This window comes from Sus scrofa, chromosome 8 (assembly GCF_000003025.6).
Source record: "Sus scrofa isolate TJ Tabasco breed Duroc chromosome 8, Sscrofa11.1, whole genome shotgun sequence".
NCBI lineage: Eukaryota > Metazoa > Chordata > Mammalia > Artiodactyla > Suidae > Sus > Sus scrofa.
The window spans coordinates 86,777,376-86,802,364 of record NC_010450.4 but is presented as its reverse complement, the minus strand read 5'-3'; the positions used below and the strand labels follow the sequence as shown (position 1 = coordinate 86,802,364).

General features: G+C 45.5%; 1 long non-coding RNA gene across 3 annotated transcripts in view; it reads right to left on the bottom strand.

Annotated features, from left to right (window-relative positions):
• The window catches only part of LOC110262151, a 135,915-nt gene that overhangs the window by 24,279 nt on the left and 86,647 nt on the right, over positions 1 to 24,989 (bottom strand). For 2 of the 3 annotated variants that reach the window (XR_002346765.1, XR_002346766.1), the window contains exon 3: positions 8,715 to 8,900. This is a non-coding gene — a long non-coding RNA (uncharacterized LOC110262151). Of the gene's footprint in view, positions 1 to 4,979; positions 8,901 to 24,989 lie in introns of those variants that run through there. The other variant, XR_002346764.1, reaches the window with a different exon arrangement.

Below are 24,989 nucleotides of genomic sequence, written 5' to 3'. Positions count from 1 at the left end.
TGATGGCAGAAGGTCTCAGCTCCTTGATGCACAGACCACTCTGAATAGCCACTTAAGTGCTCTCTTGGCATTGGTGGCCAGCTTCCCCACAGTAAGTGATACAGGAGAGAGCAAAATGAAAGTCACAATGTCTTCTATGTGCCGGTCTTGTAGGTCACACACTGATTTTGCAATATACCCTTGGTTGCACAGGCCAGCCCTGCTTAACAGGGAGGGGACGACACTAGGGCATGAATATCAGGAGGCAAGAGTCCTGGGGGGCCACCGTGGAGGTTGGCTACCAAGGCTGCCTACTGTGCTCCTGGGAAGGTCTTCCCAATACCTGAGCTTCTCCCAAAAGTTACACAAATCTGATGCACATTGAAATGCCCAAGTGTCCTTTTAGAGAAGCATCAACAGTTCCTGACCTGCCTGCCTCAGGTAGGAGTGGCTCAGTGTCATGCCCTGCCTACCACACCTCTGCTTGGGGTAGCACCACACATGCGACAAATACTGCGAGTCACTGACCATCCAGGTACACACCATGGCTTCGAATGCAACTTTAAAGCAAGGCCCACCCCTAGAGAACCTTCCAGATGGAGTATTGCTCTAAAATGGGCAGCTGGTAGCCCCAAAGCATTAATAAGCCTAGTTAAGCGCCTTAGTTATACCTGTGTGGCTCTGGGGAGAATGTGCCCTCACTGGATTGATTTCTGCTCTTTTCTGGGAGGGAAATAAAGTTTGCTGACTAGGGAGTAGAAGAGCTAATTATTAGTCATTTGTGGGTTCAACTTGTTGGGTATCTCTATAAGTTCCAGTGATCATTCATTATGTTCTGCAAAATAATCTAACCCAATTCCAATGGTAAACTTAAAAATTTACTGAACAGCTATTACATGCTGGGCTGTTTATATACATTAGCTCCTTTCATCTTTATAGGAAGGTTTAGATAGGTCTCATGACCACCATTTTATAGAGCAGCAAACTGCAGCCCAGGGAAATGAAATAGCATATCCCCAAACTTCCCAGCTAGCACATGGGGAGTCAGAATTCCAACCTGGGCGCGTCTGACTCCAAAGCCCATGTTTATACACTGTCTCAGAACTTTCCAATGGAGAGGGGAAAACATGTATATGCAAGGGAGAGGAAGGAGAGGAGAAGGGCCTAACACAGCCCAGCCCAGCCTCAGGGGCCGGAAGAGGGATGGTGGCCGCGGGCTGCAGAAGGATGGCTGGGATCTTCTGTTGGGAGTGACCAGTCTGAGGATGTTCTGGGCTCTCCTCTTGGCCCCCTTCTCAGTCTAGGCAACAGTGATGCGAGATCTGTCTCAAGGGCAGCAAACTGCATCCCTTTCCCCTGCCTCTCCAAGGAGTCAGGTTGTTAATAACAACAGTTACTCCAGCCTGGTCTCCTACTAAGTTAAGTACCACTTTTAAAAAATCCTCGCTACATTCCTAAAAGTATTACTGCCGATTTGTATAGCCTGGGAGATGGAAGCTTGGGGAACATCCCCAAGGTCACAAAACCCCAGGTGTCAATGCTCACGTTTCAACCCAGGCTTCTGATTTTAGAGCCATCAAAAACCTTAACACCACGTTCTACTGGACAGAGGTTGGGGGTCGGAGGACCGCGTGGCCCTTTCACTGTCACCTGACATGGCTAGCCGGTGAACGTAAGGGGTAGGATCTGCCCGACTCCTGCAAGGAGGCTTGCTGATGGCACCAGACAGGCCCAGGCAGACACATGGGATCTTCCTGCTTTGAAGCTCACCAGATCTTGCTGCTTGGGGACCTGGCCCGCCCCAGGGCTTGTCCCTGGCGTTGGCATTACCTCAGTCAGAACGCAGCCCCACGCCTGGCTGGACAGCGTTTGGGGTAGGCTTGGGCTCTGATGCCTGGGATGAGCGAGCTGAGGAGGAAGACATCCAGGCTTAGGCAGGCGCCAGGCACCGGGGAGTGGGGCTCTGCACCGAGATCACTATCCCCACCCTCCAGCGTCTGTCTGCTCCTTTGGCCGCAGCCCTGGCGGAGCAGAGCAGAGGGATGGTGGGCGATGGAGGGAGCGCCCTGCTCCTGGGCCCCTGGGACCTGGAGGCTTTTGTGTATTCGGAACCAGATTCCCCGCCTCCCATTCCCGCTTTCTTTTCCCCTAACCGAAGTCCCAGTAGAGTATCCAGCAATTAGCACGCTAGGAGCGGGTGGAAGACGGCGGCGGGCGGGCGTGGGGGCGGCGAGACCCCTCCCACCGGGATCTGTGCAGCGCCCCCGCCTGCGCTGCCTTCGTGCGCCACCTACCGGCTGCTCACGGCTGCTGCGAGCCCGCCAGCGCTGTTCCTAGGCAGATCTTGATCTCCGTGGACAATAGACAATGGGAATTTTTTTTAAACAATGATTTATTTTGGGGGGTGGGGATACGGAGAAAGGAGGGAGGAAGCAGCAGTGTGTTTGTCATCGCTTTAGAAAAAAATCTCTGTTCTATCATTGTTTCTGCATATCCATTATATTGAAGACAAAAGAATCCCGTTCTGGAACAACAAAGCCAAGGGAAATGTTTTCTGTGGCTGACATTTAATTGCGTGCACAAGGTGCTACATTATCATGGGGAGAGATTGTAAAAAGGATAGGGCGCAGCTTCGGTTCAAAAGCCTGACTTTTTCTGCTTTAAGCTGTGGTCTTTCTTACATGAGCCCGGTTTTATATTGCCTCATATACCTCTGCTCACGTTATGCACACACAATTCTACGTTTCTGTGTAGTTTCCCATCCCATCGTAAGGATTCCTTGTGGATTATTTTCACACCACCTCCAAACTGTGTTCTTTTACAGCTAACAGAGATAATTATGCTTCCTTTCACAACCTCCCTACACATTCCTTACGAAAAGGATCTTAATTTTCAGGAACTGTTTAGGAGCCTTGGAGAACTCTTAGTCCAGCCCCCTTGTTTTACACATGAAAGAGGAAGAATGCCTTGTCCAAAGGCACACAAATTATTAGAGATGGAGCCAGGACCCTGGCATCCGGAGCCCTGGTTTCTATTATGACCTGCTGTTTGATGTCTTGACTGGCTTGCCCTCGTGGTGGCCTCCGTTCTGGCTGGAGAAACCCTCACACAGAGAGCTGTGTGCACAAAATGGGTGATAACTCAGGATGGGGGTGGGGTGGGCAGAAGCTTCCTTGATGGTGGCAGCCTTTTTATTCCCTTTTTACCCACTGCCCTCTGTACAGGGTACAGAGAAGCAGGGGGTTGGGGGGTGGGGCAAGTGAACGTCATTTTAATCCATTGATTTTTGCTATTTTGCTGTGATAGGTTAATATGTAAAACCTATGCAATTATCCACAACTTTGCTGAAAATGCTTTTCCTGGGATACAGAGCTTGAGCACCCATGCCCACCCCCAGTGCCAACCTGGCTCTTATCTTATATGGAACCTGTTCTCAGTGGTCCCTTGACAAGGTGGTTTGCCCTTGGGCACTTGAATAAGACTTCCTCTTAGGTTCATGAACAGTCCTTGGGGAGATGCCGCTAGCTGATCATGCTCTAGAACAGACATTTTTCTTCTGCCGCCTTCCAAAACACGCTACAGCAGACAGCGCTTCCCTTTCAACTCTTAGCTGTGTCACACTGAGACAGCAGAGTTTTCAAGTCGTACATGAGAAGCTCAGTAAACACCTTTGCACATCCAAAATAAGTCAACCCATCATGGAAGCCTGCTTATCTTAAAGGTTGCTCGGTCTGTTTAAAGCAAAGAGACTAATCTCACAATCTGCAGACAAAGAGACAACAAGCCTAGGAGGTTTCAAAACAAAAGGCCAGAACATTCCCTAACTCTCTTTAAACTGTCTTCTAAAAAGCAGAGAGAAGGAGAAAACACACTTGGATTGTAAGCAATTCTTAAACCTTTCTGCTGAGTTTTGGTACTTTAAGAGCTTTGGTTTGTACAGCAGCCATGTGACATGTTAACAGGGAGTCTGGATCTCAAAATCTCCTGGTTTTCATCTGTTTTTTTTTTTTTTTTTTCCCCAACCAGGTAGGGATTCATCCTGTCTCTCCAAAAAGACCCCCAGTTCAGTGATACTTTAATATGACCACCACACACCTATAAACACCAAGCCTCAAGGATTCTGTAAGAATCAAATGTGATCAAATAAGAGGATGTAGGTGAAAGTGCTTTGAAAGCCTCAAGTACTCTTCCGACGTGAAGAATTATTCCCATGTATTTCAATACTTTGGAAAGTACTGAAATCATTCATTGGAGCTGGGCTATAACTCTTTGGTAAAGTTTTGATTCAGCCCATTTTTCAGATAGGAACTGAAGGTTACACGTCAAAGGTAATGTTTACTGTAAATTTTAGAATATCTGATCTCGTCTTTGGAAAAACCCTCAGATTGTGTTGGAATCTGGTAAATGCTAGAATACTGGTGACTCACTGCTTCTCCATTGTCCTCATGTGGTTGTTTGCACATACAAACGATAATTTTTGGATGTCGGTTTTCTCAAATCGTGGTGCAAGCAGCTATTCTTGCTTTTGCTTTAGTCACCATTCTCTGTACTAGAAAGTGTATTTAGAGTTGTAAAAACTGTTTCTTCATTTGCAGCTTAAATTTAAATATGGAATACAGCAACTAAAGTAGGCTCTTGGTCAGATGTAGGAGTCGCCATAATTCAATCTGGTACCTCTGGCACATGGCCCTCATTTCTCCACGCACAAGGATGCCACATCGCTAACTGCACAAGTACCTACGTCACAGGACTATTTACACAGCACCTATTCTCATGGCATCTCTATTTAAGGCACCTCAAGCGGTATGCAGACTGTACTGGGGAGATAAGAATCTTTTTTTTTTCTTTTTTCTCTTTAGGGTTGCATCCACCGCATATGGAAGTTCCCAGGCTAGGGGTCGAATCAGAGCTAGAGCTGCTGGCCTATACCACAGTCACAGCAACACCAGCGTCTGCGACCTACACCACAGCTCAGGGCAACGCCGGATCCTTAACCCACTGAGTGATGCCAGGTATTGAACCTGCATCCTCATTGATCCTAGTCGGGTTTGTTAACTGCTGAGCCACGAAGGCAGCTCCGATACGGATCCATTGAGATGATATGCCATTTGTGGAGAGTGAAACCTAACCCAGTCTGCTGAGAGGCCCACCAGGTGGCGAGCCCTGGACTGACTCCTCAAGAAGAAATGACCGATGTTATCAAAGGATGAACAAATCTGGGAACCCTAGTTTCCCAGTAGTTGCTGTCCTATCTGACTAAAGCCAAGCCTGCTTATCAAATTTCTCCAGAGGTCAATGCTCAAAGGCACCCCTTGCCCATGACGTTAAGCTGCTGGGTCAGGGGAGTTTTGGATCCATTGGCTGATGTAACCCCGGGCCTTTACATAACCTGCATTCCAGACCTGACTCAGCAGACTGTCAGACTGACTTCCTGTGGCTGGACCTTCAGATGTGACTGCTGATGAGGTCTCTTTCAGGATACCTGTTCCAGACTGGCTGGCTGCAGAAACGCTTTCAAAGTGGTTTCAGTGAAACCACATTCTGGGGTCCATTCCCCTTCTCTTTTATAAAACATCCTATGGTTCTTTGGGGCCGAGTTGGTGGCTCTAACTTTTCGGAAGCTTCTGTCCATGGGGCTTTTGTGTTTATGCGGTAGGTAGATGAATGCCAGCTGGTTTTCTTGGTGCCTCCTTGACGGTCCCACCCTCTCACCTCCCACATTTGATGGTGGATCCAAACCTGACACCAAATCCTGATGAAACATGGGACAGGGTATTGCCACAGAAGCTGCCCTAAGAACAGGTGGCTGGACCAGGGGATGCAGAGGATGCTGGCAGGTGTGGCACCTTAGGCGACACCTAAAGCCACCTGTCCTACATCCTCCTCAGACCATGGCATGGTCAGGGTGGCCTCCTCCTCAGAAGGGCCTGCCAGATTTCTCCCTCCCCTCCAGCTCTGCCATCTGTACTTCGGACTCTTGCCCCTATAAATTCTTGCAGTGTATGCCCAGCAGAAATGCAAAAATAATCATGTCATCCTTCACACATTTATGGTATTTTGGCAATGTTTCTAATAGCCACTAAGGGACAGGAGTTTATCTTTCTATCTTCCATCTCATAAATCTTTTCCTTTTTTTTTTCATCACTAGCGTAAATTGTGCTTAGTCCAGTAACAACGTTAAAATTATAGTGCTTTTCATCATTACAGAGATGCTCCTGCCTAGCACAGGGACGATGGCTGCATCAGAAGCTCAGCAAATTTATTTTTTCCCTCTGCCTGCATCGGGATGTCATCTGGAAGATAAGCAAAGATTTTCACTTAGCTGCACGCAAGCATTGTTCAAGGCCTCTGTGTGTGTGTAAACATTTATGGGAGAGGTCTATGGCCTAGGCGATAGTCACTTAATCTGTGCCTCTGCTTTTCCTCTGAATTTACTTTGCAGGCAAATAAAGGGAGCGCTGTCTGAGGTACGTTGCAGTGTGGAGGAAGCTGGGCTGTGTAAACAGAGACAAGTAACTAAACCTCTCTGTGCCTCAGTCTCCTCATCTGGAGATCATAATAGCGCTTCATTAGCTTGTTGTGAAGGTTTAAAGCAAGAGAAAGTGTAAAGAGCCTAGCACAGTGCCTGGCACATCATAAGCACTCAGTGACTGCCAGCATCGCCATCCTTACTGTTGCCATCCTCCTGTTTCCTCCTATTTCCACATGAGAGCCTTCTGCCTTAGCAGGTCCCTAGAGTTGCCAGAAGGATCCATGTACCTTTGGCTATGGTGCTGTAACTCCACAGAGCAGCCTCTGCTCCTGGGGCAGGGAACTTTCCCAGGCCCAAGTGGTGACAAGCTGGTGAAAACTCTCATCCCAGGCGGGAACAGGGTCTTGGGACAGCACTGCCTCTCCCTCCCACTGCTGGCTGCTGCTGCTCCTCACGCAGGTGGTCAGCTGGTGCTCCTCCTGCTCGAGCCACGTCCCCCCGCCCCTGGCAGTCTGCCAGAGATGCTGCTTTGCTAACCCTCTGCCAAGCACTCTGCCAGCTCCATAGACTCTTCCGTCTGCCCACACGGCTCTGGAAGGCCCAGCTATGGAAATCACCCCCATTTTCTGGCTGCAGTGTTTATGAGCAAGTTCTCCCCAGCCCTTACTCACATCTGAACTGAGCTTTCATCTTGTCCCTGTTTCCGGGAGTACACTCATCGACCATGTTCTGCAGGGTTCTGTGCCCTCCCTAAGGCCACCTTCTGTTTCCAAATGTCTAAGAGACTCCTCCCTCGCCATCTTCATCAAACATCTCGTTTTTGACTGAGGGTTAGGTTAGGACACGTTCTGCCTCTCTCCAGATAAGACACAATTCGTATAACCAGGCTGTCCTTAACTGAGGCGTTGGCCCCTCTCTCCGGAATTGAAAGAAGGCCGGCGCCATGCAAGCCTCTCTTTCATTTATTCTCATTATTTCAAGTTCCTTATTTACAGACCGGGTCAGACATTCATTCATTGTAGAAGCGGAAGATCCCCTCTTAATGGTGTGTGAGTTGGAGCACAGCTCTCCCTCAAGGGATTCAGGGTCTGCTTTCTCTTCTCTTTTGAGCTATTAAGTAACCCCCAAGAATAGCTTGCATTTTCCTCTCTTAGGAACCAAACCCAGCGTGCAAACCAGAGTTCAGGTTCAGTTTTTCGAAATGATGGCCCATAATATGGGCTGACCATTTCCTCCCAATCACAATTCTATCTAATATCTATGTATCCATCTGCCTGTCCATCTATCTATCTATCCATTCATCTCTCTCTCTCTCCATCTATCACCTTCTATGGGTTTTTGCTAATTACTTCCTTACATCTGACCCAGCATACTTTCACTGAAGGGCAGATACGCCAAGATATGACTGATCACGGATTCACTGGCCTGGTTTTGGCCAGACTCTCAGTTTGCCCTCGACAAGAGGAACTGGTAATGGTTCCTTTAGAATGCAACAGAGAAATGACTGGACATGCACACACACACGGTTATTACTGGAGCCAATATAAGTCAACGGAAAAATTCATGGCAAGGCTCAGACACAGAGGAAACATCTCTGTCTACAGAAGGCTGACCAGTGATCAATACTGGTCCAATGAAAAAGGATGCCTGTTTTGATTCCTCTCTTTCCTTTGCAGCCCCACTGCTCATGGGTCACTCAGTTCTGTCATCTTTTCTTACTTCACAAATCTCTCAAAACCATTTGTTTCTTTTCATTCCTACCATACGCTAATGTTGGTTAAAGGCTTCTTACCTTGGGTCTGGCCCATTGCAATAGCGTTATAACTAATCTATCTACGTCACATCTTTTCTCTTTAAATATCAAAACTGCCATCTAGTTAACCTTGTTAAAACACTACTTTCTCCAAAGTGCATGGCCCCCAATCCTCCAATTTCCCTACTGAAAAATGTCCAAAATTCCATTGATATGGCATTAGAAACCCCCCACCCCTACACGCAAAACCACTCTCCAACCTACTCATCTATTTCCCACCTTTCTGAAACCTCCACCCCATCAAACAGTTTTACCTCTTCTCATCTAAAATGTGCTCATGTTATCCCAACCCCTAGATACACCCTTCCCTTTTCCTTCCTACTTTTCTAAGTCTCCCCCATTCATAGAGATTGGGCTCAAGAGAACTCCCAGGTTGAAATGATTGCTCCCAGAACTTCCCAAGGTGTTATTACTTACATGATTAATTTCACATACTCAACAAACACTGACCTTTCTTCTCATGTTTTGAGTCCTTCCCTAACTTTCGTATGCTTATCTCTTCCCTTGTGTCCTAAGCGGTGAGTTCCTTACAGATGGTTGATTCATAGTCCAAGTTTCTTCTCAAGTCTCTTGCCCAGACCTTGCACTCAGAGGTCACTGAAGAATACTGGACTGAATTAGCAGAAGAAAAAGCAACTGAAAAAGAAAACAAACCAGTCAAGCCATTTTCACCACCAACATGGAATGATAGGTCCAGAGTTTTGTTTTCATGCTTGTTCAATTTGGGGGGATGATAAAGAATGTGTCTTTCTCAGTGTTACAGATCCTGGAAGCATCTTGTGAGCCAATTTCTTGGCTCTGAGCCTTCTAAGACAAAATAAGATCTATCATATGCTTAAAAGAACCCAAGATAGAATTCCTTGACTCTTTTGAATAATTGAACTTCAGAGTTGCATCAACTCTCCCTGTGACCCCATGAGTTCTCTCGGTCACTCTAGGTCAACTGTCCTGAAATTTTAGTGTGCCCTGGAAACTCCTATATGTTTACAATGTAAGTCACCAGGCTCACCTCAAAGAATATAACATTCAGTCATTTGGGGTGGGAGGGGCATAATAATGTGAAATATATATATATATTAGTTATATATAGAGAGAGGGATAGATAGATAGATATCTCTAATAAAATACATTTTATTTTTTCCCTTTGCTTTTCTTAGGAGATGAGCCTAAAAATATTTCCATGTACTTTGATCAATGTCTCTGTTAGACCTGTGAGAGAAAGACCTTTTAGTATCAGAGCAATCCCTCTGTGTTTGTTCCATTCAGGAAGACGTGGAAGGAAGGATAGAGAGAAGAAAGGAAAGAAGAGAAAGAGCACAGGATCTTTTTTTCATGGCACCTATAGTTGTTGATACTGAGGAAAACACATATTCTGACTGTGACTTGATTGAGAGGATATGCTTTTTAGAAGGCTGGGTTTACTGTCTCGAATGACTCGGTGTTGAAGACCCCCTCTCTTCAGCCTTTTGGGTTAACACCATACTCTCCCAAACTCTGCCCCACAGTCTTCATGTGATTTGCCTTCTCTTTTTCCTTGTCTTTTTATGTCTTTTTCTCTCCTCATTTCTCATGTAGTGTTGGGTTCAATGATTTGGGCTACTTGCATTGGAGCAGACAAAAGGGAGGAAGAAGAAGTAATCATAAGAGAAAAACATCAAAGCGTTGACTTGAAAATTTCCTTAGAGTAACTAGTTTTTTGGTTTTTCTTTGTTTGTTTGCTTTTTAGGGCTGCACCAGAGGCATATGGAAATTCCCAGGCTAGGGGTCAAACTGGAGCTGCAGTCATGGGCCTACACCACAACCACAGCAATTTGGGATCTGAGCCGTGTCTGCGACCTATGCCACAGCTTATGGCAATGCTGGATCCTTCACCCATTGAGCAAGGCCAGGGATCAAACCTGCATTCATGGATCCTAGTTGGATTTGTTTCCACTACACCACAGTGGTCACTCCCATCCCTTAGAGTAACTGTTAGAGGCACATGCATATTAAAAACATGTACATAATTTGTTTCAGTGCAATGTGTCTCTTGAAACGATAACACACAGCTGAAAGCTGTCCACAGAGGAGGTCCTAGTGGAGATACTTGCCAGGGTAACTACCATTGACCCTGAACATGAGGGTTAGGGGTGCCGATGCCTGCACTGTCAAAAATCTCCATACAACTTTTTTTTTTTTTGCTCTTTTTAGGACCGCACCTGTGGTATATGAAAGTTCCTGGGCTAGGCTTCAAATCGGAGCTATAGCTGCCACAGCTACAGTAACGCCAGATCCAAGCCACGTCTGTGACCCACACTGCAGATCACAGCAACGCCAGATCCTTACCCCACTGAGCAAGGCGAGGGACCGACCCCTCATCCTCATGGATACTAGTCAGGTTTGTTACCACTGAGTCACAATAGGAACTCCCCCATATAACTCTTGACTCTCCCCAAACATAACTACTAATAGCTTACAGTTGACTGGCAGTCTTACTGATAACATAAACAGTTGAGTACCATATTTTGTATCTCATATGTATTGTACACTATAATAGCTAGCAAAAAGAAAATGTGATTAAGAAAATCATAAGAGAAAAAACCATATATATATATATGTAATCCATGTATACGTGGACCTGCACAGTTCAAACCGTTGCTCTCCAAAGGTCAAGTGTAGTAGATTTTCAAGAACCTAGCAACTTATGATTCCTTACTTGACATCAAATTCCCGGGAGGAAAATGAAACCTTGTCTTCTACAGCTTAACTCTGGCAGAGCCTACCCCCCACCTGCAAGGAGGCCAATCAGAAAGTGCTAACACAGAGCCGATGGAGAGCCGGCAGGTGCAGGGCCCTCTGCCTACTTGAGCTGCTCTCAGAAACTCTTTCTGAGCTGCCGCAGATGAGAGGTAAGCCCATCCTCTCTGCAACACCCCATCTGGGGAGCAGCCTTTGTCTGAGCATCTCTGGGGGTAAGAGCAACTTATCATGGCTATCCCCCAGTGGGCTGACAGAGCCAAACGGAAGAGCTCGTGAGGTGAGGAGAAAAATCTGTGAGGCTGAAAAAGGCTAACCATCCTTCAGTAGGTCGTAATCTTTTTCTGGTTGAGGGTCTTGTCTTGATGTTGATGGCTGCTGGACTGGTCAGGGTGGTGGTTGCCGAAGGTTGGGGGGGCTGTGGCAATTTCTAAAATAAGACAATGATGAAGTTTGCTGCATTTATCGACTCTTCCTTTCACAAACAATTTCTCCATAGTAGGCAAGGTTTGACAGCATTTTATTCATAGTAGAACTTAGGAAATTGGAGTAAATCCTCTCAAACCCTGCCACACGTTTATCAACTAAGTTATTCATATTCTAAATAGTCACAGCATCTCCATCCAGAGCAGAGTCCATCTTAAGGAACACTTTTTTCCACCCATCCATAAGGAGCAACTCCTTCTCTGTTAACATTTTATCTTGAGATTGCAGCACTTCGGACATCTGCAGGCTCAACTTCTAAGTCTGCTTCTCTTGCTTTTTCTACCACATCTGCAGCTACTTCCTCCACTGATGTCCTGAACTCCTCAAAGTCATTCATGGGGGTTGGAATCAACTTCTTCTAAACTCCTGTTCATATCGCTATTTTGACCTCTTCCCATGAAACACAAATGTTTTCAATGGCATTCAGAATGGTGAATCCTTTCCAGAAGATTTTCTATTTACTTTGCCCAGATTCTTCAGAGGAACCACTATCTACGGCAGCTATAGCCTTACGAGACATATTTCTTAAATAATAAGACTTGAAAGCAGAGATGACTCCTTGATCCGTGGGCTGCCGAATGGATGTTGTGTTAGCAGGCATGAAAGTGACATTCATCTTGTGCCTCTCCATCGGAGTTCTTGGATGATCAGGTACACCATCAGTGAGCTGCAATATGTTGAAAGGAATCTTTTTTTCTGAGTGGTAGGTCTCAACCATGGGCTTAAAATTTCAGCACACCATGCGGTAAACAGATATGCTGTCATCCAGGCTTTGCTGTTCCGTTTGTAGAGCACAGGCATATTTCTTAGAGGCCCTAGTATTTTCAAAATGGTAAGTGAGTGTTGGCTTTAACTTAAAAGTCACCATCTTCATTAGCCCCTAACAAAAGAGTCAGCCTTTAAAACTCTGAAACCAGGCATCGACTTCTCCTCTCTAGCTATGAAAGTCCTAGATGGCATCTTTTTCCAATAGAAGGCTCTTTTGTCTACACTGAAAGCCTGTCATTTACTGTAACCATCTTCATTAGCTCAGCCAGATCTTCTGGATAATTGGCTGCAGCTTCCAATGAGCTCTTGCTGCCTCACCTTGTACCTTCACGTTATGCAGACAGCCTCTTTCCCTAAACCTGTGAACCAACCTCTGTTAGCTTCAAACTTTTCTTCTGCAGCTTCCTCATCACTCTCATCCTTCAGAATTGAAGAGAGTTAGGACCCTTCTCTGGATTAGGTTTTGGCTTAAGGGAATATTGCAGCGGGTTTGATCTTCTATACGGACCACTATAAAAGTTTATTTTAGCAATAAGGCTGTTTTACTTTCTTCTCACTCATATGTTCACTGGAGTAGCACTTTTCTTTTTGGCTGTGCCCATGGCATGCAGAAGTTTCTGGGCCATGAATCGAACTCCCACCACAGCTATAACCAGAGCCACGGCAGTGAGCAGTGACAACGGTGGATCCTAAACCCACTGTACCACGGGGCAACTCCTGGAGTAGCACTTTTAGTTTCCTTCAAGAACTCTTCCTTTGCATTTACCATTTGGCTAAATATTTGGTGCAAGAGGCCTACCTTTCCAGCCTATCTTGGCCTTCAACATGGCCTTTCTCACTAAGCTTAATCATTTCTAGCTTTCAATATAGAGAGGTGCGACTCTTCCTTTTGTTTGAACACTTGGAGGCCACTGTAGGTTAATAATTGGACAATTTCTTTTTTTTTCTTTTTTGTTTTTTTGTCTCTTTAGGGCGGCACCTGCAGCATATGGAAGTGCCCAGGTTAGGGGTTGAATCAGAGCTGCACCTGCAACCTACATCACGGCTCACAGCAACGCTGGATTCCCTAACCCACTGAGCAAAGCCAGGGATCGAACCTATGTCCTCGTGGATGCTAGTCAGATTCGTTTCCACTGAGCCATGACGGGAACTCCGAATTGGACAATTTCAATATTGCTGGATCTCAGGGAATAGGGAGGCCCAAGGAGAGAGGAAAAGTTGGGGAATGGCTGGTTTGTGGAGCAGTCAGAATACACACAGTACTTATTATGCATTAGGTTTCCTGTCTTATATGTGTGTGGCTCGTGGTGCCCCCAAACAATTACAATAGTAACATCAAAGATCACTGTCACAAATCACCATAACAAATATAACGATGACGAAAAATTTTGAGATACTGTGAGAATTACCAAAATGTGACACAGAGATACAAAATGAACAAATTGGCACCAATAGCCTTTCTTGATGCAGAGTTGCCACGAACCTTCAATTTGTAAAAAACTCAACATCTACAAAGCACACTAAAGTGAAGCGCAGTAAAACAAGGTATCCTGTATTGTTAAGAGTCATCCATCATTTCAGAAAATCATATCATGGACGGCAAAACACCCACCTGCAAGGACTGCATTGTGAGTCTTATGTTCCTGGGGCCCTCCACAGGGTGAAGCCTCAGGGCTGGACTGTGGTTTCTAGGTCACAATGCATAGTGACTGAGCATTTACACATTGACAGGCCAATATTTTATTTTATTTTATTGTTTATTTTTTTGCTTCTTAGTGCCACCCCTGCGGCACATGGTGGTTCCCAGGCCAGGGGGTGGAATTGGAGCAATAGCTGCCAGCCTACACCACAGCTACAGCAACGCCCGGATTGAACCTGAGCAAGGCCAGGGATCGAACCCACATCTTCATGGATACTAGTCGGATTCGTTTCCACTGTGCAACGACAGGAACTCCAACATGCCCATTATTTTATTATAAATACTATGTCTTTCTTTTATATCAGTTAAGGTATTGTGGTGATTTCTTTCTGAAACATGTAAAGATGTTATTTTTATTAATTTCATTCAGGAGATTAAAAGGGCACTGTCAAACACTTGTTATAATAGAGCTGTTAGCTCTCATAGGTTCGAAAACCACAGGTTTTTAGAACCAGGTTCAGCATAATAGTAACCGCTATAGTTCTCAGACACTGCCCCTGAGATAAGGGAATCAGAACCCAAAGACAGGGCTTTTCGTTTTGTTGAAACTAGCCTCTGTGCTCTCTTAGTTAGGTATTTAAATGCAAATTTGGTGGTCAGAGCATTTGGGGCTCTAGCCTGCACCTGCATTCCAGGACTTTGGCTTCTAGTTCCGTGATTAAGATGGAGTGACCTGACAAGTTTCTGTAGAATACTTAATTTCAGGAGGAAAAACCGTCTTTTCTTTTCTGCATATGGGTGCGAGATGCCTCTGGAAAAACCTCTTCCTGGGCTCTCTGTCCACCTTTCCTGTGAAAAGACCAAGGCGGGCAGGCAGTACCGGAAGATCCCCTTTCAATGTGGTGCCTCCTGCCTGGTCAAGAGCCATCTCCCCACCAGAACCGCCGTCAGGGGTCCCCCTCCCAGCTGGGAAGACAGGGTGGAATTAATTCTGAGGCCCCCTCTCCAACTTGATCACTGTACATCCTCTCATAAAGGGAGGGAGTGGATCTGTTTACCCCCTGGCATGGGCAAAGAGAAAAAAGGAAGAGTTGCAGAAAAACTCTGTGGTTGAAAATGTCCTACGTACCAAGAACACGGCTGTGTTGCCAGACAGTCACGGGGAAGTTAGCAAATGGAGTCAGTTTTCTGGGGGTAGGTTCTGATTTCAGTTTCTTTCTATTAATATATTCGAAAAAATTAAGGGTGAAGATATTGGAGGCTAGTCTGGCAAAATCAGGAAGTCATAAGGAGCCATTAAATCTTAATCTGATTTAAGTTGCCTGCAGAGATGTCACCTTTCCCAGAGATTGTCTTCCTTTCTCTAGGAATTCTAAAAAAATAAAATAAAATAAGGAAGGAAAAGATGGAGGGAGGGAGGAAATCTTTGAGGAAAGCTAGTAATTAAGATTGAGAAGATCTATAAAGGCTCTCCTGGGGGCTCAATGTATTTTCAAGGTTAGTCACAGCAGTTTTTCCCATCCCACAAGCACTTAACCTCCTCCCCCCTTGAATTAGACTCATCATGAGAGCAAAATACTACCTTCTCCTGGAAAAGAGAAAAAGTGAGACTATTGCTATGGTGAGAAAGACGATTATCTGATACCGAACCCTAACCATACCCACTGGTGCTGAGGATCAGCCAACAAAAAGGGATCACGGGCAAAGCCAAATTGGTAAAGACGCCGGCGAGGCAGTGAGAGCTGGTGAGCTAGAAGGAGGCAGAGAGGTAGGAAGAGAAGAGGCCCCGGCTGGGAGGCAGAAGGAGTGGGTTGACCAAAGCTGGGGATGTGACCAGGGTAGAGCCTTTCGGGGAAAGCCTGTCATGGACAAGGTTACATCAGTGCGGTCAGAATAAACGTCACTGACTGAGACCTTTGAGCAGCTGACACTGACATCACGCTGGAGGGCAGCTGTGTGCTAGGTCCTGGCTGAGCAAGAACAGCTTCTCGGGCTTACTGCAGCACACACCCAGGCTACTTGCCCTGGGTCTCTCTCGCCCTTTCCCTTGCCCTGTTCTGAACCAAAGAGTCTGACCCTTGGCGGTTTGCTTTTCTGGGACTGGAGGATGGGAGGTGCTGACAGGTGAACGGAGGGTGGGGCAGGGAGGGAGAAACAGGTATTCTTTCCCTCCTTCACTGCAGCTGTGGAACCTCCCTGGCTCCCGCTATTAACGGATAGGTCCACTGTGGTTCCAGCCTGCCCTGGGTGACAAAGTCCTGGACTTCCAGAACCCCCTTCCCTCTGACCTCCACCCATGGCAGTGTCGTTTTTCTGCTTTCAATCTCTGGATGCCTCACTGCCCCCCAGCTAGACTCTGAACATTTCCATCCTTTGTGTAATTAGTCCCCACGTCCGAGCCCTTCTGTTTCAAATGCTCCAGTGGTCTCTCATTTCCTGGTTTGATCCTGACTAAGACTTAGCTCTGATCTCGGGAGCCAGTCAGCTCTAACGCAGGTGGGGAGCTGCTAAGGACCAGCCCAGGAACACCTTACCGGGAGAGATTTGTTGAAAAGCACAAGGTTTTCAAGACAGCTGGGCATGTGCCTGCCTGCTCCATCCTCTCCGGAACTGAAGGGAGGAACTTAACAGAGGAATAAGCAGAGGAGAGCACTAGTTAAAAAATTCACTAAAACCGTGGCACGAGGACCCTGGAGACAGGATAGAGTTTATGTCAACTCAGTTTAGAAATAATCAAGGTGCTTGGATGGGGGTCATGAGTCACTGAATTGTCCTGGCATTCCTGGTGCCGTATAATGTCTATACCCTGTGTCTGGTTTCAATGAGAACAGAGAATAATGTTCAGTGACTCTAATTTAATATTCCGATAATATTTCTACCACATCAAATTCCCACTAGGGCAAATGAATACACATGAATCCTTATGATTTTCCCCTCACACCCTAGCCAAGCCACTTGAGTCTCTGCTAAGAAATGTTGATAAAAGTGATGAAAACCAAACAAAGCATACATTACAATGCCATTTAAAATTAAGAGATTTCCAGGAGATCCTTTGTTGTACTGGAAGAGCACAAGCTGCATTTTTAAATGACTTCTGTTTTCCCTTTTGGATAATCACAGAGAGTAGTGCAACCAAAATAATCCTTGGCTGCCACTGAGGTCATCACTGAGCTCCTGCGTAGGTCAGAGAGGCCAGGATCTTGGAGGGAGTACAGCCCTGGACACACCAGCGGGGGCACATCCACACCTCCTGTGCTTCCATTCAGGGCACAGGACCAGGAGCATCCCATTTGAATTGGGTGAAAAGGACCCCAACGCTTCATTATGGGAGTGGGGGGTGGGGGTGGACAGCTGCATACCTGTGTCGCAGGCACCGTAGACTACAATGGAAGAGAGAAATACCGTCTGAGATTATGTCCTTGGGGGAGGTGATTTTTCATGCTGGGTAATGAACCTGCAACAGGGAAGGGCTTTTCATTGTGGGTTTTACTGCAGGAGGCAATTCTGACAGGTAAATGGACACGTATTCCCACTCAGAGTCATAAGATGATAACAGGAGTGGAGAAGCTGCTTGGCTTGCAATGATATATTTTGGGGAGAGGATTTAACATCAAAAGTTCAGAACAGAGAATAACAGAGTAAAATTAGAAAGTCCGAGGGTCATTTACTTATTTGTTCTACTCCCGTGGCTAGAAACAAAGCAGCCACCAAGCGTGATGTGGCAGTTTAACAACAGAGCCAACAAGTTCTGTGACACTCCTCCCATTAAAATGTGAGGTCCTTATCTCCCACCCTTGAGTTCGGGGGTGGGGGGAGGATGGAGGGAGGTGCCTATAAATGCTTTGAGCCAAAGAGTAGAGCAGAAGTAACAAAATGGGGCTTCTGGGGCTGGGTCATAAAAGGCCATGTAGCTTTCACCTTGCTAGCTGGAACACTCTTTCCTAGAGCCTTATGCTGCCTTGTAATGGGTCTGTTTGCCCTGAGACAGCCACTTGGAGAAGCCACACAAAGGAGCTCTAGTTGACAGTTCCAGTGGTGGCTAGCCTTCAAGCCATCCCAGCCAGATTCCAGACATGTGAACGGGTGCCCCATGAAAACAAAGACCCCATGAAGCAGAAGATCAGTCAGCCAAGCCCTGCCCAAATTCCTGACCCCCAAAATCATGAGACACAATAAAATGGTTATTTTAAACCATTCAATTTTGGGGTAATTTATTATGCTGCAATAGCTAACTAGAAGATGCTCCCAACTAGATGAGTCTTTACATCTACTCCCAAGTGGATCTTAGAAGCAGAGGTCACCACTTGTAATGCTTCAATGTTAAACAGCTGTCAGCATCTTTTATTGAGCAGTGCCTACTGCAAAGCCCAGTGCTGTGTGGGATATGAGGTGTAAGGTTCAGTCTCTAACCCAAAGGATCTGACAAAATAATAATTATGGGATATGACTTGTTGAATGATTGCTGTGAATTAGGCTAATGACTCTCAAAATTGGTGCTGAAAAAGCAGTGTCAGTTTCACCTTGGAATTTGTTAGAAATGCAAATCCTCAGGTTACTTACTGAATAAGAAACTCTGGGGATGGGCCCAGCAATATGTATTTTCACAAGCCCAACAGGTAATTCTAACACATGCTATATTGTCTGAGGGCCACAAGCACATTCCTTACGTCACCTCATCGAATCTTTATTTCTTTTTTTTTTTCTTGGTCACACCCACAGCATGTGGAAATTCTCCAGGCCAAGGACTGAACATGCCTGACTCACAGGGGAACTCCAACCCTAGGTTTCCTGATTGACATTCTGGGTGAGATAATTCTTGCTGTGGGTAACTGTTCTGTACATTGTAGGATGTTTAGCAGAAGCCCTAGTCTCTACCCAGTAGATGCCAGTAGCATTTCCTTCCCCGGCTGTGACAACTAAAGATGTCACCAGACATTGCTAAATGTTTTCTGGGGGTTAAAAATCACCTCCTGTTGAGATGGTGTTTTAAAATACAGCCAGGATCAGTTTTGATCAGGTATGGAAAGACATGCAGACACGGACTGTCTGTCATAAAGGACCACGATTTTATTCACGTTTCCCTAGAAACAGCAGACCGAGTGCCAAGGGGAGGCCATATGGGGAAGGATGGGGTGAGTCAGGAGGCAGAAGGAGCAGGGGAAGTCGTGAGCAAGAACATTTATTGTGGCTTCTGGAGGAAGGAATGGGCAAAGCAGGGTAAACAGGCGTAGGATGGGCTGGTTTGAATAATTTTAGTGGGTTCTGGGCCCTGGGGCCTGGCACTGGGGTAGTTAGGGCAGGGGACTCAAGGTCCAAATAAAGGGGAGAACCCATTAAGGAGGTGATTGGAAGTGCGGGATCTGGATTGGTTGGTGTGCACAGGAAAAGCGTGTTGGCAGGCCAGTCCTTTGCCAATTCTGAGAAATGGCTAGCCCTGGGAGGGACAGTCTCTCTAGAGTTAGCCAGGCCCCAGATGTCAAAGCATCAGAATAAAAAGATGTGCTTACTACAGGTAGACACAATTACCTATTTATAGATGGCAAAGCTGAAGGCCAGAGATGTAATCTGCCTTCAGTTCTATTTCCACCAAGGGGAGGACCTTAAGCTCTACTGCACCCCTCCAGGCGTGTTGAGACCCGTGTGCTGTGCTGCTAGTCATCCAGCCAATTCAGCACATATGGAGCATCTATAACTATATAAAAGGATAACTGACAAAGGAGGATGTGGAATAATTTCTACATAAAATAATGACACTAAGAGAGGAGAAGAAGAAAAGACCAGTTAAGTGGTCCAAAAGGGATTGTGGAAAAAAAAATAGCATTTGGACTACTGGTGGCCCCACTCAGAGATGAGGGGGTAGTCATGCTTGCTGGATGGGTCTTGAAAGTTGGAAAGAATGAGGCCAGGCAGAATGGAGGAGGGAGAATCTTCTGAAAAGACGGGAAATGATGTGGTCTCGAGGCTCAAAGGCAGTAATGTGCCAGGTCTGATGAAAACCCCAAGTGTTAATAGGCTGCCTTGGTTACTTGAAAGTCGATTAGAAGGAAAGAGAAAAGGGAGCTGCAGCTGGATGCCACCCACTTTAATAAACTAAATCCATCAGAAGCAGCGCATGGATGTACAAAACATTCAGCGTGACGGACTAAACAGCAGCAAAATATCCCCATCTAAAAGCAGTGCCATAATTTAAATGCCTGGGCAAGATGGAATGCAGAGTAAGGATCAAGTTGGAAATTTCCACTTTGACATCTTGCAAGATAATAAGTTAGGCTGGGAATCTGCGACCAACAGGGAGAACACAGACAAAGAATGTTCCTTCTACTTGGACTGAACAGAGCATCAAAGGTTTTGGCAAGTGGAACTGACAGCCATGGGTTCACGTGGATGTTTCTAGGTGCTCACGCTGGGCCAGGCACTGTGCGAGGTGATAGGAATTATAAATCATTAGCTATGTTCATAAAACATGATCTCTGCCATGGAGGGAGCAGCAAAGCAGGGAACTCACAGTCTCTGAAGAACCAGACAGAGCAGAGGAGGCTTCTGTGCAAACCAGCCTTGCAAAGGTGTGATGGTGTGAGCCACACGAGAAGTCCAGCAAAGGTATAATGAATGGGCACCTGTCCATGTGCTGAAATCCCAGGAGGCACCCGCAGAGATGCTGACGGCACAAGTCTCCCACTGTCCTGGGGGGGAGTCTCACCTTGTGTCGCCACAGATGGGTCCAAATCACTGGGGGGTGGGAGTTGGTGGTCAACAATGCACACTATCATTGGGTCCCACCCCCAGAGATGCTGATTCCTGGGTGATAACGGAAGCACTACCTTAAACCCTTGATAACTCTGTCAATCCCTGTGTTATCAGTTAACATTTCAGCACTTGGAATCAGAAAGCTTTGTTTTGTTTTGTTTTGTTTGGTCTTTTTAGGGCAGTACCCCAGGCATATGGAGGTTCCCAGGCTGGAGGTCGAATTGGAACTGCAGCTGCTGGCCTACACCACAGCCACAGCAACGTGGGATCTGAACCGCCTCTGCGACCTACACCACAGCTCATGGCAACGCCGGATCTTTAACACACTGATCGAGGCCAGGGATAGAACCCAAGTCCTCCTGGATACTAGTCAGGTTCATCACCGCTGAGCCACAATAGGAACTCCTATCAGCAGGAATTTAACTAGAAAGTAAGCTCCAGAAAGGCAGAGATATTTATCTGTTCTGCTCACTGCTACATCCACAGCTTGGCCCACATTCTGTACCTACTAGGTCTTTCTAGTAACGTAGAATTTTCTAGAATACATAGGCTTGGTAGAGGCAGGGGAAGGGAAGAAGTCACATGGAGAAACCATTAGAATTGTACACAAAGGGGATAAACCACGAGGTCCTACTTAGAGCACAGAGAACTATATTCAATGTCTTACGATAAACCAAAATGGAAAAGAATATTTTTAAAAAAGAATGTAGGAGTTCCCGTCGCAGTGCAGAGGTTAACGAATCCGACTAGGAACCATGAGGTTGCGGGTTCGGTCCCTGCCCTTGCTCAGTGGGTTAAGGATCCGGCGTTGCCGTGAGCTCTGGTGTAGGTCGCAGACGCGGCTCGAATCCCGCATTGCTGTGGCTCTGGTGTAGGCTGGCAGCTACAGCTCCAATTAGACCCCTAGCCGGGGAACCTCCATATGTCTCGGGAGCAGCCCAAAGAAATAGCAAAAAGCCAAAAAATAAAAATAAAAAAATAAATAAATAAATAAAAAAGAATGTATATGTATAATTGAATCAATGTGCTATTCAGCAGAAATTAACACAAGGTTGCAAATCACTGTACTTCAGTTACAAAATAAAATCAAAGCCAAATCATATTATCAAAAAAAAAAGAAACAGAAGAAAGGGGTACTTTGAATAAGGGAGGTGGAAGGGTGCTCAGTGCGAACTTGGCTTTTACCAGAGTTCTGCCGTCTTGGGGGAGAGAGCCACAGATCTTCTCTCCTCTGAACTGCACTTTAAATGGCACCCCTTCAAAGCGCTGTTCCAAGAAACACCGCCCTTAGGAAACAAGAACCGTTCGGCACATTTCCAGTCTCATGAGGGCTCCTCTATCCTACTATTTTTTTTATTTTTATTTTTTTGCTCTTTTTGCCATTTCTTGGGCCGCTCCTGTGGCATATGGAGGTTCCCAGGCTAGGGATCTAATAGGAGCTACAGCTGCCAGCCTACGCCAGAGCCACAGCAACGCGGGATCTGAGCCGCGTCTGCAACCTACACCACAGCTCAGGGCAACACTGGATCCTTAACCCACTGAGCAAGGGCAGGGACCGAACCCGCAACCTCATGGTTCTTAGTCGGATTCGTTAACCACTGCGCCACAACGGGAACTCCCTATCCTACTATTTTTATCCCCAGCCCAAGCCATGTTCCCTGAGCACAAACACCAACATTTCCAAGCTACAGGAATTCTTCTCAGGGCCCCGTTTGCTTTTTTTTTTTTTTTTTGGTTTTGGCCACACCCTCGGCATGTGGACATTCCCAGGTGGAGAACTGAACCCAAATCACAGTTTCACCCTGTGCCACAGCTGCAGCAATGTCCAGTCAGTCCTTAACCCTCTGCACCACACGGGAGCTTCCCCCTGTGTGCTGAAATAAGTTCACCAGTTCACTATCAGCTCAGGTCCCACAGCAGCCCAGCAATGCCCCGCCTCTTCCTACCTCCTCCCTGGGGAGAAGGGCATGCCCACCTGAAAGCACAGTGTGACAGGAACAGATCTTGGAAAAGATGGAAGAGAAAAGTCAGAACCTCTCACCAAATTAAGCAAACACCTAACAAACACCTGGACTGAAGAACTGTGTTATCGGGGTTTTACAAAAAATTTTTTTCAATGGGAAATGTTGTTTTATTCAGTATTTACCAGGCATGAAGTTTTCAACCCCTTTTCTTCCCCTCAAATCTTTATGTCCTTGAAAAAATTCTCAGTTCTGGTTTTGAATATAATTCACTCTTATTGTTTTGTTGTTGTTGTTTGGCCATGCCCAAAGCATGCAGAAGCTCCCAGGCCAGGGATCAAACTCGAACCACAGAGGCAATCAGAGCCATAGCACTGACAATGCTGGATCCTGAACCTGCTGAGCCATCAGGGAACTCCTAATTCATTCTTCTATTTATGTATCTTCTTGGTAAAGACACTTTTTTCTCATCCACTTCCCCCCTTTTATTTCTCACTCATCATTTCTGTATATTTGGCCTTACTCTCCTTTTGCTTTGGGCAGGCAATGGGTGAGCTTGCAGAGATAAGCAGGAAGGTAGCTGGTCTTTGTAGCAGAATGAAGCAGATCACAAAATGTCTGTCAAATGAACATGTCCGCCTCAAGCTTCCCACTCTGATGGGGCTTAGTGCTGAGCTCTGATTTGCTCTAGTTAAAAAAAAAAAATTCCGCTAATTTCACTGTCAAGATTTTGAGAAGCATTCTCATGGTTTTAAAGAGATTATTGCATAATTTGTTCATGTTTAAAGAATTATATTGTTAAATAAATTTAGCTCTCCAGATTCTAAATGACAAAAACAAGTGAAGTTACATCATTTGAATTATGAAGTGATAATATCTTCCAATTCTGCCCCAATCAAAAGTGTAACAGTTTAAAGCTTATAATAATCATGTTCAAACATATTCAGATTATAATTACTTTTCTTCTGATAATGATAGCCCGTCTGATTGGATGATTACCTATTTGACTTTGATAAGTCTCAGAGGTCAAAAAAGGGATAATTGCAGACATCTGTTTTCTATGGAAAATATAATCTCAGAAAATAGTGTTTAAAGTGACATCTGCAAATATGTGTTTTAGAAAGAAACTCGTTGCACATTTAAAATCATAGGGAAAAGAAGCAATTCCTAAGCTACCCTGTATCACTCCGTCTTTGTAAACAGAAGAACAAGTTTAACTTACTAGTATTCATGTATGCATAAGTAATTACAAGCAGGCATGATTATATTTTGTACAGGTAGAATTAGAAATGGAAATAGACTGTGAGAAAGGAATTTGAAAGAGTCTATGATATAAAATGACACAGAGCCTTTTTCTCTTTACTTTCTGCTTAATTCTGTCTAGACATATGTGGGTGTAACCATTTTCCTGGCTGGCTTTTATTTTGAAATTGGAGCTGGAAGATCTTGTCCGCCTTGCTTTCTCCCTGTAGGTGACCTTCTCTGCTTGTGAGATGGCTCTGAGTGGAGGAACAGGCTCACTCCTGGCTGCCATGATTCTTTCTGTACAGAAGGACCCAGTTCCTCTCTCTGCAGGTGCATCAACATCCCAACCCTCTTAGACGCCAAGAACCTCTCCTCCCTCCAGCCAGCAGCTGCACTCTGCAGTGAAAACGGAGAACATTTAAAAACATTCCCTTCCACACAGAGTAAAACTCCCTTGATTTTAATTCAGTAACTCGGAACCTTTTTTAATTCACATAAGACCTGGGTTATCACTTTTGCCAGATTAACCTTCTTAAAATATAACTTCATCAAGCATATCCCTTTTCAAGAGCCTTCAAAGGCTCCCCAGCATCTACAGAAAGAATTCCAAACTTCTCAGCAGTTCATAATAATACAATGCTAAAGGTTACTTTCCATTTACAAAATACTGGCTGTATTCCCATGTTGGACAATAAATCGCTTGAGCCTACCTTATACCCAATAGTTTGTACCTCCTGCTCCCCCATCTCTAGACTGGCCCCTCCATTGGTAACCACTAGTTTCCTAAATCTGTGGGTGAGTCTGCTTCTTTTTTGTAATATTCACTAGTTTGTTGTATTTTTTAGATTCTGCATGTAAGTGATATAGTATTTGTCTTCTTCTGTCTGACTTATTTCATTTAGCATAATGCCTTCCAACTTGTCCATGCTGATGCAAATGGAAAAAAATTCGACTCTTCTTAATGGCTGAGTAGTATTCTGTTGTGTATATGTACCAAATCTTCTTTATCCATTCATCTGTCGATGGACACTTAGGTAATTTTCATGTCTTTTAACCTATTTTCCCTAATCCTTGTCTTCTACTCTCCTCTTTTGTTAAACCCGTTTGCCAGCAAAGGGGATTAATATTTCTTGCCTCTAGTCT